Consider the following 5027-nt stretch of genomic DNA (forward strand, 5'->3'; position numbering starts at 1 on the left):
CTTACAGATACAACTCCAGATGTCTATACATCATTGCTGTGTGAAGACTGCTGAAGAGAAGTAACAAGTAGGGCTTTTTAAAAAAAAATAAGGATTGACAAAAGGAGGGAAACATGAGATGTAGAGGGCCCCATGTCTGTGTTTGCCTTGGGCCCCAAAATGTCTAAATCCGCCCCTGAATGCAAGCTGCATGCAAGTTCCAGCCAATTTCCATGTCAAACATCCCATTGCTCAGTAGCTCCATTTGTACGTGTGAATTGTAGACCAAGCACCCTACGAAGCGCACAGAAAGGTTCACACACATACCTTCACACACTGTTACCGGGTGCCATCGCAGTTCAATTCCGGTTGCCGAGCCTTTTCACCCCTTTGCTCTGTCTTCAAATGGAAATGATTTCTATTGGCCCAAGGTGTCCATGTAAATAGGTGTAAATGAAACCAGATTATGCCTTTCTCCCAGCCCCCCTCCTCCCAAGGCGATTGTCATGTGATAGCAAAGAAGTGGCACATTAATGAAGCGCCTCTACAGGGGTCTTTTCTGCCCATGTCGCCACATAAAACTATCAGATGGTTAGAGGAAGGACATGGAGGCAGCCACTTAGCTCTTAGTCTTATCAAGACAGACGGAGAGAGAGAGAGAGAGGATCTGGTCTATTCAAGCTGGCCTGAGAAGAAAGAAACCATACTGCTTCTTCTTTCTTGAGTTCACAGCACCAGAGAAGTGAACTTGCAGGAAGACTCTCAACGCTCCTCAGAGAAAAAATAAATAAAAACTAAACTACTCGAAGACACAAAGACAGACTTCCAGCTGAATTCCAACGGCAGAATTTGAACAGGATGCCTAGACCCGGGAGAAACACATACAGCGATCAGAAACCACCGTACTCCTACATTTCCCTCACCGCTATGGCCATCCAGAGCTGCCCGGAGAAGATGCTTCCGCTTAGCGAGATCTACAAGTTTATCATGGACCGCTTTCCGTACTATCGGGAAAACACCCAGCGCTGGCAGAACTCCCTTCGACACAACCTGTCGTTCAACGACTGCTTCATCAAGATCCCCCGGCGCCCGGATCAGCCCGGAAAGGGCAGCTTCTGGGCTCTCCATCCCAGCTGTGGGGACATGTTCGAGAACGGAAGTTTCCTGCGACGCCGCAAACGCTTTCAAGGTGATGACATCAGAGCACCTGGCGCCCAGCAAGCCCTCGGACGCTGCCCACTACCTCCAGCAGCAAGCCAAGATCCGGCTCAGCGCCCTGGGCACCCACCTCCCCCAGATGTCCAGCTACAACTTGGGAGTGTCCCAGCCGTCCACGTTCAAACACCCGTTCGCCATCGAGAACATCATCGCCCGAGAGTATAAAGTGCCGGGAGGGCTGGCGTTCTCCGCTGGGTATCCCCTCCACAACCAGCTGACCACAGCCTGGCCCCATATGTACAGCACTAGCGTGATGGACAGCGTGGCGCCCATCTCCATGACCAGCAGCGATTACAGTGCTTACGGTGTGCCCATCAAGTCGCTTTGCCACGGCGGACAGACCTTACCGGCGATCCCCGTCCCGATCAAGCCCACTCCGGCGGCGTTGCCTCACCACATCCACGCTTTCCTCTCGAACTCTCCCCAGTCGCTGAGCCCGACCTCCCCGCAGACAGCGACCAGCCAAAGCAGCCCCCGCCACCCCGAGCGAGACCCTGACGGGCCCCGCGTCGCTGCAGTCGGTCGCGGTGCACTGACACCTGCGGACTGGGCCTCCCGGTGGACACCTGTACTCCAAAGTTGAATTTTAACTATAGACCTTGAAAAAAAAAAAACACTGGCTATACAATCAAGGCAAGAGCTATCTATGTTGCAGTGATGTTAATTTATGTGTATGTTGTTCAGATTTTAAGTGTTGCTTTCGATGAGTCCAATCACACGGATCGACACGGATACCACATTGTAAAATGAAGAGTTTTTACATTTTAAATATCCAGAATTTATGTGTTCGTGCGAGTGGGTAGACTGCCGACAAATTCCAAGCACTGCGATCTGCTTCGTGTTTCAATCGCACACGGCAAGTGCTCGTCGTTTTACAGGTTATCGCCTTTCATAACAATTGTTAGATAATTTGATCGTGCTGAAATAGGCTGCTTAAGTTTGGAATGCTCACTATTTTTTATGTAGTTAGTAGTAATGCTACTAACGTCCTATAGACGACTAAACTTGTATCAGTCTGCAAACCAAATACTATACTTGATCTAAAACACACACACACACACACACGTACAGTATGCTACAATGGCAAACTTGAAAAAAAAGTTAAAATAGTTTTAAAAGATAGGGTCTTCAAGTAAATATGTGAATAATTGCAAATAAGTGATATTGAATTGTGTCCAATGCACTTTTGAGTTAGATGTTTTACATTATATTTTGCAGGAAATGTTTTGTGAGCGTTTATTTAAAGCCGTGGTGACCATGTGTATTAAATGCCGTACATTTGTACTTTTCGTTCAGATATAAAGCATGCCTTTTCCAGACTTTGTGTTGTTTTGCTGCAAGCATGCGTGCTTTTAAAAGATTTGCAAAACGTCTGCATTCAATTATAAACTTGGTCATCAGAATATTTTTCCATTAAAATTGTGTAAACGTATACATTTCCTCTTGTATTCGTTTGTGAATTTAGCTAGTGGTTTTCTCTTTCTTCACACAGACGGTCAAATTCTCATGTACAATCAAAATGTAAAAAATAATGACATTACAATATTATTATTATTATTATTATTAAAATGAATAAATGCAAACAGTAATTAGCCTAATTCACTTTTTGCTCTTTACAAACTTTTGCTTAAGTAAATCTATCTTCATTTTTCCTTATTTAATATTAATAAAAATATGAATGCTATATTTTCTAATTTTAGAATAAATACCTGTTCATATTTTCTGAACATCTTAAAAGATATAAAATCGCTCATTGGATCAGGCAGGTGAGCACTTTCCTTCGAGGAAAAGCACAACGACGGACCGGAATAAATGAATGAAGCTCTTGATTAGGATGCATGAAGTTACTGTGCCGCAGTCACAGCGCGCACAAGCAGACTCATTCATCAGCTCAGCCTCTCACTTCAGCTACAAAACACTCCACGTCCAGTCTTAATCTATTTATTTCAAGGAGAGAGAAAATAATAATACGTTATGCATTGTTTATTTCTAGACTTTACTAGTTCATATTTCCAAAACTGCTTATTTTAAATATTCCCGATATTCCAAATTTCAAAGTTTTTGTTTTTAATAGGGTGGAATTAAATTCTTAACTAACACCAATCCCCAAAATTAGATTCAGTTTAAATATAATTTAATTTCAATTTTACCTTAAAATTACTCTTTATATTTAATTATTATTATTTTATATATATAATATTATGTTGGCCGATATTTTTACACTATGATTTCGCGCTTTTCAGCATTTTACCCCCTTTTTTACTCTCAGATTTAATGGGGGGTCCATTGATAAAGGATATGTCGCGGTCAGAATGCGAGAAACAGGTGCATTGTCTGCGTCCCTGCATAGGGAGCAACAGCCTTCTCCGGGATATTAAGCAAATACATTAGAATTCCGTCACTTTATGCAATTGAGCTGATCAAATAAAGGGTCCCTGGCCACTTCATTCACCCTCATTCACTTGAATAGAAAGTGCAAAGAATTGCAAACTTAGACTGGGCCACCGATGTAGATTTAGTCTTTTTTCAGAAAGACAAAAAGGCCGATTTCTCACAAACACATAGCTGACTGGGGGACTAGGAAACGAGTTCTGAGACCCCTTTGGAATTTAAATCCAACCCCTCCCCCTGAGAGACTGTTTGCACAACACTGCAAGTTTCTTTTTTTCCACTCTTCCCCTTTTGCTTTTCTTTTCTTTTTACTTTCTTTTTTGGGGGTTGACATTGTGTTGCATTGATGTTTACTCTAGGTTATCATACTGATTATACAGAAGTGTATGTTTAGTTTTTAAGCATTTGCTTCAACAAGGAATAGGATAGGACATACAAAATATAAATATAAAACGAGCTTCACATCGGTATAATAAATGTAGTGTCCAAACAAATGTTTTATTTATTCATTTTATTTAAAGAGAAAGGTCATGGTTTGCATATAATTTTTTTTACAGATTTCCTTCACAGATTTTAACAAAAATATTTAGTTTTTTTAATGAAACTTAAAAATAGAAAATGTATAAAAAATAAAAAAGTAATCGACCCGTTTTACAGAAGCAAAATAAAAAGTTTTTTCTTAATTTTATTTGAAGAATTTGAAAAGTATAAATCATCAGGCATGTTTTACATAAATTAATTTGATAAATTGTATCTTTACAACGATACATGATAGCTTTATTGAGGAATATTAATTTTTTCTTATTATATATTAATTTGCAGTTGATTAGTTATTGTATTAATTGTATTAAAGATATAACATATAACTATTTCAGTACTGCTAAACCAGCTTGGATTACTGCCTAGTGTCAAACAAATATAATTCCTGTATTCATTAAATTATTATCTGTCATATGGCCAATATTTTATAGGCTATATGATAATATATGATATTTTATGAGATAATATTTTCTTAAATTGATACAGTCAGATAACTAAAATGAATACAGCATAGCACATGAAAATGTAGACACTCTTTCTCAATAAAATGAATCAAACAAGTTTTAACATTATATGTCCACGCATTTGCATAGCACACAGAACTCGTGTCTAACCTCTTCAAAACAACATTCAGGTAAGTCGTCCCATTATGCTGGAGAGCAGCAGTTTGTTCTGATTTCAGGGCTCGTAATAACGAAGGCCTGGTTGTCTTCGAGTGGGCTTTTTCTTTGCTCATTAACACCTACGTGAACTCTGTTTTGTAAGCAAAGAGAAAACGATGCCCAACCATCCACTACATACAAAGAAGAAGGTCATCCTAGACAGGGGGGATAAAATATAGAGCGTGCCACGCAAAACCACAACGTGGTAGTTTAATTAAAAGAATTCATTACAGTGGG

The 5027-nt window shown here is 40.0% G+C and overlaps 1 pseudogene; it reads left to right on the forward strand.

The window, feature by feature from the left end:
- Nucleotides 1-392: 392 nt before the first annotated feature.
- On the forward strand, nt 393-2629 carry LOC113076284 (forkhead box protein B1-like; annotated as a pseudogene).
- The last annotated feature ends 2398 nt before the right edge of the window (nt 2630-5027 follow it).

Source organism: Carassius auratus, unplaced genomic scaffold (assembly GCF_003368295.1).
Source record: "Carassius auratus strain Wakin unplaced genomic scaffold, ASM336829v1 scaf_tig00019618, whole genome shotgun sequence".
Classification (NCBI taxonomy): Eukaryota; Metazoa; Chordata; class Actinopteri; order Cypriniformes; family Cyprinidae; genus Carassius; species Carassius auratus.